Source organism: Chrysemys picta, chromosome 12, assembly GCF_011386835.1.
Source record: "Chrysemys picta bellii isolate R12L10 chromosome 12, ASM1138683v2, whole genome shotgun sequence".
Classification (NCBI taxonomy): domain Eukaryota; kingdom Metazoa; phylum Chordata; order Testudines; family Emydidae; genus Chrysemys; species Chrysemys picta.
In genome coordinates, this window is record NC_088802.1 from 48499151 (window position 1) to 48509530 (window position 10380).

The 10380-nt window shown below is 45.8% G+C and overlaps 1 protein-coding gene across 1 annotated transcript in view; it reads left to right on the forward strand.

The window, feature by feature from the left end:
• The window catches only part of LOC122172254 (retinoid-inducible serine carboxypeptidase-like), a 331017-nt gene extending 321058 nt beyond the window's left edge, over window positions 1-9959 (forward strand). Inside the window, exon 13 of the transcript XR_010591886.1 lies at window positions 9698-9959. The gene's annotated coding sequence lies outside the window, so the exon portion shown is untranslated. The remainder of the gene's footprint in view (window positions 1-9697) is intronic.
• Window positions 9960-10380: the final 421 nt, after the last annotated feature.

A 10380-nucleotide genomic window follows, 5' to 3' on the forward strand; every position in this document is an offset into this window, starting at 1 on the left:
TTACCACTTCAACAGTTATTTTTCCTTCCTTGGTATCCTGCTGTTAATTGATTTATCTTGTTAGACTGACCTTACACTTGGTAAAGCAACCCCCATCCTTTCATAAATTTATACCTGCTCCTGTATTTTCCACTCCATGCATCTGATGAAGTGGGTTCTAGCCCACGAAAGCTTATGCCCAAATAAATTGGTTAGTCTCTAAGGTGCCACAAGGACTCCTCGTTGTTTCTGCTGATACAGACTAACACGGCTACCACTCTGAAATCAGTTCTTTTTGTTACTCCTTTTCCCACTCACCTCCACCCCATTGGCCCGTTGTGTCCGTCTCTTGGATCCTGGATGACACTTAGCACTTTGGGACAAAAACTGATCCTTGTTTGGGGTCCCTAATCGGTACCGTGGTATAAATAACAAAAGAAGAATGAGACACAGCAGTGACATGTAAAACTCATCGAGAGTGGGAAGTATTTTGGAGAATGGGACATAACACCACTTGCTCCAAAACAAACGAAGCCAATGCAATGGGTGTCCTTTGGCTCTTTCATTGTTACAATTCAGAGAAGCAACTTTAGGAAAGCAGGGTAAATTATAAGAACCGGATCACTGGTTTGAACAAGGTCAGAATGTTCCTTTGATCTCTCTGTGTGCGTACACGCACATGTGTGCAAACTAAGTCACTATTTAACAGCAGACCTCACAGAGAGGAATGAATTTATGTATTCATGACCTGTAACAAGTATAGTGATTGTTTACTATATTCTGAGAGATCCAGAAGGAGCTATAATGTGATAATTATAAGGAAACCTTCCTAAATATATATTTCTGATGTATCAGCAAAAGCCCAGTAGGTCCCTCCAGCTGGCACGGGAACGTGAGTTAATCCCAAGCTTCAAATCATGCCACGCATTACAGCTTGTGCAGCCGTGCAGACTCCAGACAGGGAGGATGACTTGCAATTGTGAGCAGAAGGGGGAAAGGGAAGCGGAGAAACAGTAACAAAACTACTTCTACAGTGCCTTTCTCAAGCATTAATTAACTTACAATTTCTGTGAGGTAAATACGTAGTAAGCCCATCTTCCAGATGGTTAAACTGAGGCACAGAGAGGAACGGGTAAATATTATGCCACTAATTCAGGATGCATCAATTTTTGGGTCCCCAATTTGAGGCTGGTTGGGCCCAATTTGCAGAATGCTCAGCACCCACAGCTCTCATGGGGTGAAATTATTATTATTATTTTATTCATTTGCACTAAAGTAGCATCCAGAGGTCCTAGCAAGGCTCAGGACCCCGTTGTGCTAGTTGCCGAACAAACACGTACTGCCTCAGTTTCCCCATCTGTAAAAAGGGCAACCTCACAGGCGTGTTAATGTTTCGCAAAGCACTTTTAGATCCTCGAATGAAGGTCTCTATAGAAGCACAAATGGTAATTTATCGCCTCAGTATGAAAAAAAAAAGTGTGTGTGTTTGACAATCAGCAGTCTGTTTATACTCCTATGTCTCATAGACATTTTTCTAAAAGGAACTCCAGCACTGGTAGCTGATGGATTTTGGCACAGCATGTCCAGTTAGCCAGGCTCACCAGCCTCTTCTATTACACACAGAGTTTCTGTGTAACTTTGCAGGCTGTGTTTGACTTGCCTGAACTTAAACAGTCACCACTGATTGATTGGCTTCTAAAAATACCCACCAGCCATTTTTGACGTCCAGAAAGCTCTCACTGATTTGGATGGGGACCTCTGAGTTGGAAAGAGCCTGGAAAGATAGACATCTGCCATCTGGTCTCTTCTGTTCCTTCCCTCCAATCTGTTTTCTGACTCTGTTGTGTTAGTGGGAACTGGCAGAGACAGTCACAACTGAGGATAGCTTTGCACTGAAGCAAATTCTATGCTCCCTTCATGCTTGTCAGCACGAGTTACCATGGAGCTGCAAGTGAACAGCATTACAATGGCTCATGGATGCAGTGCTACAGTTAACAGTCCCTCTTCGAACACTATTTATAAACCCTCTGCCAGGCTGAATTATTCAACATTATTGATCACCTGGAGTCAGGGCCGCCCAGAGGGGGAGGGGGGGCAAATGGGGCAATTTGCTCCAGGCCCCGGGCCCCACAGGGGCCCCCACAAGAATATAGTATTCTATAGTATTGCAATTTTTTTTTATGGAAGGGGCCCCCGAAATTGCTTTGCTCCAGGCCTCCTGAATCCTCTGGGCGGCCCTGCTTGGATTGATCCCTTACTCAGACAAAACTCCTCCAGACTTCGGTCAGGATTCAAGGCCTCAGGGCTGAACTCACACACTGGGCACCCATGATTCTCCTGTTTCATTAGGAGTTGTAGGTGCTTTGGCACAAAGCCCACTGAAATAAATGGAGAGATTCACGCAGACTTCCATGGGCACTGGATCTACCTAGGAGTGTAAACTGTTCCAAGAGGCAGGTGTGAATAATGGGAGCCATAATCCTCTCTGTAGCCCAGAAGAAAGCTGCAGATGTTGTGAAGTTGGGTACAGTGACAGTGGCCCAGAATGAAGCAAGAAAAGCATTCGGATCCTCTCTGACAGGGGTGGGCTTTATCTTTCCCCCCGTTCCAAGACCATGTGAATTTAGAGCACACATCTGGATTGTGAAGCTCCAAACTGAGCATGGTTACATTGATGCCCCAGGTCTTTGGCTTCTCCAAGAGTACAGGATAAGCTCACTCTGATGAATCCACGGACTGTGGGCACACTAATGACATATGCCTGGGCTGCCCAGTCAAGGACCCAGCTCCAGGAGAGATCAGAGTATTGTTCTCTGCCTTCCCCTTCAAGGTATTCCTCCGAAAGCAACCCTAGCAGTGGTGTCATGAACTCCCCTGTACTGAATCCTCTACCCTCGTCAGCAGCTGGGGCTTTGGAATGTCATTGTTACTCAGTGAATTAGAGACACCCACTATTTTGTTGTTTCATTGGAACAGGTTAACCAGGAACTGACTTCAACCAGGAAACCAGTTGAGAAAAGAAAAGAAAAGAAAAGAAAAGAAAAGAAAAGAAAAGAATGACTTGGAGTTTGGGGTTTTTGTAGTGGCTTACATTTTGAAATCTGTTGCCTCTTCTTTCATCTGGTGAAGGATATTTTAGGCATTAGGTACCAGGGACTTCTCAATGTACAGTGAAATGTTTAACATCAGTTAATATTAAATCCTGTAAATTTAGAAAATTGTAGCAAATCTATTCTAGACACCACCCATTTTCTTGCCTATATATCCCAGACAGGGATTACCAATTTGTTAAGACATTGAAGTTGTACTGTATGTCAGAATTGACACCTTGGTCCTGCAGGCTTTCAGGGGATATCAGACTGAAAGAGACTTTAAATAACGAGGAACACTACAGGCAGGTACCGGTAGCTAACAATTTTGGTCATCCCCTGGCACCTGAGCCAACAGATGGCCAAGCAGAGCTCAGTCTAGATAATATACAAACTGGATGTTGCCTTATTACTGAATGCATCTTAACACAGCAGGATCTTTTTACAATGATGCATTTTAGTTGAGTTAAACCTAGAGAATGTACCCAATATGGTTCTCTCTGAGAGTATGTCTTCACTGCAGTTATCTCAGGCTCTTACCCAGGTACTGCTCTTAGTTCCTCTCCACATACACAAACTTCTGACCTAATTTCAGGAGTGATTTCAACCTGCGATAGCCGGCATGGCTTGGGATAGGGGTTAGAGCTTCCACTTTCACTTGGGCTGGTAACCCACCCACTATGCAGTGAGGTTGCAGGCTAAATCACATGACTGCTGCTAGTCCTCCACTACCGGCCCACAATTCCCCCCATGTGCCCAGAAGAACAGACAGGTTCTCCCATAATTTTCTGGGGAAAAATCATAGAGCGGCTCAGCACAGAAACCCCTGGATATGCCCCCACAAATGCTAACCAGAGGATCTGGCTACACTGTAGAAGACTGGGAAATGGGACTTGTTCCTGGGTCGGCTCAACAGTGGCATTAGCCTTGGAGGATCAGTACAGCCAGGAGCTTTGAATCTTCATTTGATGGTTTGTCACTACTGGCAGTTGTCAACAAAATAGCTGGCCATAATTAGTGCCCAGTGGGTGTAAAATGCTACAGCATGTTCCAAAGCCACTGCTCTCTTTGCACAGGTGTGAGGGACTCCACAGCCAATCAAGCCTGTGTTGTTGTTGGGGCTTTTTAATGGGTAATTTAGAATAACCCACCCTGAAACCTTAAGAACAGAATTTCCTTTCCATTGTCTTAAATGGAATTCACCTCGAGAACTGGTGAGAACATAGCAGGAGTGTTGTTGTAAGCATGCGGTGTGTGTCAGTGGGAAACTGCATGGAATTCAATATTTCTACAGCGTGTATTTGTATTGCGGTAACACCTAGGAGCCTCAGTCATAGCCTAGGCTCTCACTGTGCAAGGCGCTGTACAAACACAAAACAAAAGACAGTCCTTGCCCCAAAGAGTTTTATCTTTAGCCTATTGAAATGCTCACAGAAATCAAATTCATCTTGTACTTGATGACCTCTTCCATTGTCCATAAAATATTGACTACTTCTGTGCTTTTATCAAAATTCCCTTTTTTTCTCCACAACTTATTTTTTGGGGGATTCTTGTCTTAAGCCTGGAGACTAAGCTATCTGCTCATCAATCCTATCATACCGCCACTTTCACCGAGAGCTGTCAGACACTATCGCCAGAGGCCGTCCTAGCTCCCTGGCAATGCTCTTCTGTTTCTTCTGGTTACCAACCGTCTGCTTAGGTTAAATATAAAACCTTTTCATGTTCTCCCCCCGCTCCCTTTACACACACAGGAAAATATCATGCTTCCCAGGCTCCCATACAGTATGCAACCTTCCATTTCTTTTCCTTAATTATCAAGGCAAGGAATTCAAGTTTTCAGCAATTTCTCCCAATTCACATCCTCCTGAAGGCTCCAGTGACTTCTTGCCTGATTGTCAGCCTTTAAAAAGATTTATTATGTATATGCTGCTTTATATCCTTCCTCTGCTTTTGATTTACCATCTTGGCATCCTTATCACTCTGTAACACTTCCTACGTGTCTGTCTTTATAGCTGTTCGCTGTCCCGCATTGAGACTGCCAAGAGGCATTTCCTTAGCTGCAATGGGTGACAGTCACCCCAGCGCACATCTCCTGCAGAAGGTCTATGCCCAAGAGAGCTTCAGTGGGACATAAGTGGCTCCTTGCGCTGGCCCTGAACACAGAGGTGACATTAATCCCCCTGTCAACTTCCTTATACAGCCTCAGACCTTTTAGGGCTCTTTAAATTCCTGTCCATCTGTCTTGCAGAAAATCTTTGGGCCAACAAGTGGTTTTGAGGAAATGTCACATTTCTCCTCTGCACCTCCCTCTGCCAGGCAACTGCCCCAACTCTCATTCCAGCGCAGTGGAGATGGGACTGAAGCTGCAAAATTGGCATCTTGATTTCAACCCTTTGCCCCAGTATCTGTGAGAGGCTGACCCCACACTCAGGAACAGAACAATTAGGCGATTGAATTAACTAAGAAATTCAAAATCATGACCCGGCAAAGGGGCATCCATGGGGGAAAGAGGGCGTGGCTGAAACAGCCCTACACTCTGATGATCCCTGGCTACCATAAAGGCCTCTGGGAGCCATTACTACACAGGGTTGAAGAACACAAAGATGGGCTACAGCTACCACTGAAGCCCCTCCCCTTATCTGTACCAAATGGTCTTTAACCATAACTTTCAGCCTTTGAAGTTCTTTTCAGACTTGTTCTCCGAGCCCTGAGTGTTCCCCTCTGTAGGGATTAAATCTGGTAGTAAATTATCACATGGATGTTTACGATCACAATTACACCTCTTCCGAGAAGGATTTCACAGTCAATTGAGTCACATTATTCTTTTCAGTCTGCACTGAGATCCAAGCTTCCTGGGTAATTGAAAGCCAATGGGTTATGATTTCAGGTTATTAAAAAAAGATATAAAATGCAGATCATCCCCAATTGTACACGGACCCTATCACAACGAGCCAGGCAGGGCACGAAATGGCTTTGACTGAATCCCTTGGATACAACGAAACGTTTTTAAAGATTTTACGCCTTCAGAAGAGGAGAACAATGAGAGATGATCATGTATGTGGCCAGGACCCTAGGCCAACTGCTGTAAAATGCTACAGGGCCCCGGATTAAATCAATTCTCTCCAAATTAGGCACTGACATTTCCCAGTGTAAAACCTGGCTCCCTGGAGAGGAAATCTCTGTTACCAGGTAAATTAATAGAGAAATGGATACAACCATTATTCAAACATGCAAGATACTAGGCAAAAAAGCTGGGGAAAGTTTTAAGCCGGCTATGGAGTTGTTCCATTCCATGCCATTTTCCCAGTAGAAAAGCAGAAGCACCTGTGGGTGAAATTCACCCATGGGCACAGGATCTGTATGGGGCCCATGCATCAAATAGGCCTTAAGTGGGAGTTAAGTGGCACATAGTTGAACTGTTTGGTGGGGAACTCTGAAATCTAACTAGAATCAGGAACGGGAAATACAAACATTCTGTTTTACAACCCTGTATGCTACAGCATAGAGTTGCCAGGTTTCCAGTTTTCGGCCAGAACACCCACTCGAAAAGGGATCCTGGTCCGTTAAAAGTCCGGTTGGCGGGCTGGCAGGCTCCCTACCTGGCTCCGTGCGATTCCCAGAATCAGCAACATGTCCCCACGGCCTCTAGGCAGAGGGACAGCTGGGGAGTCTCTGTGCACTGCCCTGCCCCGAGGGCTGGCTCCGCAGATCTCATTGGCTGGAAACCGCGGCCAATGGGAGTAGCAGGGGCACAGGGCACCATGCAGAGCTTTGCAGGATCCGGACCTAAATTACCTTTTATAGCGGTGAGGATTTAGTTCCACTTAATCCCATAGAACCTGTTTAAAATAATATTGAAGCACTTAGATGTTGCTAAAAATAGACCAGCAAATAAATTACTCTACAGCAGAGCTGATAAAATGTAACTGTTTACATATGATTCCGTCCTAGAACTGAGATTAAAGACTACTTCAAACACAGCCTTTGGCCAAAATATCATACGAAATTCTGTTTGGTATAACAGAGCAGCGAATGATTTTAACAACCTTGTGAGCCAGAGATTAAGAATGGAAAAGATTCTATTTGGCACAGCGTATTGTGTTAATAACAACCGTGGGTGCAGGAGGGCTGTGAAAATGGACTGGACTGAACGCCAGCTTTCCAGGGAGGGGACTCCGAGCATGGGTGCTGTATCGCAGCCAACGAACGCGGCCACAGAAGCAATGGACTGGTCTGAAAGGTCGCACAACCTGTGCCTGGGCCAGATTCCACGCAGCGGCATGACGAGCTATCTACGCTGGTTCTGTGCGCCTCCTCTGTGTGCTGAACTCACGGAACCGCGGAAGCGAACCCGTGCTCTCCAGTCCTGCCAAAGTGCCCTCCACTTTCAACGGGCTTCACTTCTTGCAAAAACAAGGCATAAGGCCGAGGGATGCTAAACTGGGAAGGTTTTCACGTAACCTTGAAACCACGTGTACTTTTATAAATACAGGGCTCAGTTTTCCCTAGCCTCTGAACTACGCTGGGTGAAAGAGAGCGGGATGGGCTGCCATGGAGCAGATGATGGGAGAGCAGGACCATCTACCTCTGTAGGATTGATGTCACTAGCCCTCAGCCACTCATCCATCAAGCCCCTGCCTCCCTCCAACACCCCCCTATGCCATCCTGAGCCAGTGGCTGCCAGGCGGTTCTGCCGCCTGTTACCCCAGCAGCCAGTCTGACAGCTTCGCATGGCAATGTTTCTGTGCCTTCTTCCTCACGGCCTCCTCTCGTAGAACGTTCTTTCTGAGCTCATCTGTCAGGCCACTCCACTACCCTCTGCATTCAGGTCCCTCCTGAAAGGCCTCTTCTGCGCCATGACCCATGTGGGAAACTAGCAGATGGATAATGACATGTTAGAGGAGTAAGTGGGACTACAGATAACTTTGTGTTAATATAATTTTATATCACCCAGATGGGGCCAATCAGAACAATTTTCTTATATGGTAGGTCCCTTCCCTTCCCTTCTGTCAGCTTTTGTGAACTCACACCTTTTTCTATTAGCATGGTGTGGGGACAACCAGAAATGAGTCAGAAAACATGAGAAGCAGCAGGTGATTCCCTGACACGTGTTCCCATTTTCTCAAAACTCCACAGAAAGCAACATTCGGCTCTCAGGGCCGCACCATGGTTGCCAGTGAGGACATTTTGCCTGCACAGAGAGGGGAATATTGGCATCCACAACTGCTCATCACAGGAGAGAGCCGCTCCAGAACTGAAGCCAACTGAGTGTTTTCAAGGTTAGGTGTGTCTCCTATGGCCCCTGATCCTCAACCACTGAGTTCAATGGGAGCTTCGGCATTGATGTCTCCGGGCATAGGATCAGGCCCTGAGATGGCTGGAATTCTTAGGCTAATACACTTACAAGCGTACAGCAGCACAGCTGTATCGATATAGCTGTGCCACTGTAAGAGACAAGAGCGCTCGTGTAGCCGCATTATGCAGACAGGAGAGAGCTCTCCCGTAGACATCATAAAACCAGCTCAACGAGAGGTAGTAGCTATGTTGGTGGGAGAGCATCTCCTGCCAACATAGCGCTGTGAACATGAGCACTTATGCTGGCAAAACTTATGCCGTGCATCCCTGAGCAACAAAAGTTTTGCTAACATGAGAGCTAGTGTAGACATGGCCTTAGACTCCAGACATACATGCTTTTAATCCAGCCCCACCATGTAGAGTTAACCAATCTGAGCGTTAATCAGGGTCCTCCTGTTTAATTTCTGTTCCAGTTGCACATAGGAAGCCCAAGGGACTGAATATCAACTTCTGGACTTGGAACACTCTCTGCGTCAGTAATAGCTCCTCAAGAGCCTACATTATTGCAGCTAGTGAAGTCAGCCTTGATGTCAGACCTTCAACTCGGAGGAATGTCATTAATCTGAGCTAGGGACTTGTAGCCAAACCCATTAGGGTACCTTTCATTAGTTAGTGACTGTAACAATGTCACAGTTGGGGGTGGGGGTGGGGGAGGAGGTAGGTATTTAGATTTGTGCTTCTTAGGCCTTTCCCCAGACATACAAGAAGCTAATGCCCATTCGGAAAAAGGCTGACGATCTGAGGGGACAGCTGGGAAATGACTTATGGGAGGAAGACACCTCAGGCCAGATCCAGCTACTGAAATGAACAGGATACATCTGCCCCATTATGTTTTAATTCTTCCTACAGAATGGAGTATTCAGGGTCCTGGAGTCAGGAAAGTGACTCCCATTAGCAACATCAACATTGGCTTTTGATTGTAAGCTCTTTGGGGGAGAGGCTATTGTTTTGTTCTGTTTATACAGTACCTAGCACCGTTGGGTTCTGGTCCATGACTGGGGCTCTTAGGCGCTACCATAACACAAGTAATACATAGGGATATTTAGAAATATTAACTAGTTTGGAGAGTTCATGGAACAGGCCCAGTTCTTCAGAATGCCCCTTTGTGGGTCTAACTCTAAGGGCTTAACGCTGTGCAGTGCTGAACACCTTTAACTTCCTGTTCAGTCTCACAACTTTCTCCTCCCCTCCAAGGGAGGGGAGCAGCTCAGCACCATCAGACCTCAAAGGCAGTCTGAAGGTAAGAGACAGCCTAGAACCAGCAAGTCCTCCAGAATCACTTGACCTCAATGTCTCAGTCCTTACTTTGCAAAAGCCGTCTACACACGTGTCTGCTTGGCTGCCACTGGGCTCTTCAAGCCACATTCCATTTCCAAAGCGTAAACAACTGAAAAGCCAGTGCAGTGAGCTAATCTAACCAAAGAAACCACTTCAAAGTGAATTACCTGCCACTCGTTTGTTGCAGGAAAGGCGAGACTGAAGTGCTACATGAACATTGCTGTGCTAGTGCTTTTCTCAAGATGTTTACAACAACCCGCTCAAGGATTAAAAAAAAAAAAAATTCTGAGTCCTCCCTTCTGTTTTGCAGGAAACAAGCAGTGATTCAGTAGGAAAGAATTTCTTTAGGTACCGTTCTTAAGACTATTTTTATTGTTTGTTTATAGCAGAGCAGAGCCCAAATACCCCACTCCGGATTGGAGCCCCTATGTGCTAGGGGCTGTACAAAGGCATATGAAAAAATGTGTCAAGATTTACAAAAATGATGAGTGATTTTGGGTGTCCAATTTGAGATACCTTAAAGGGGCCAGATTTTCTGAAAGTGCTGAACATCCAACCTTTGAAAATCATGGCCCTTTAAGGTATCTTGAGTTGGGCACCCAAAAATGGAGGCTCCCAAAATTGCTAGTCATTTTTTAAAAATCTTGGCCAAGGTCCCTGCCTTCAAGATTTTACTGCC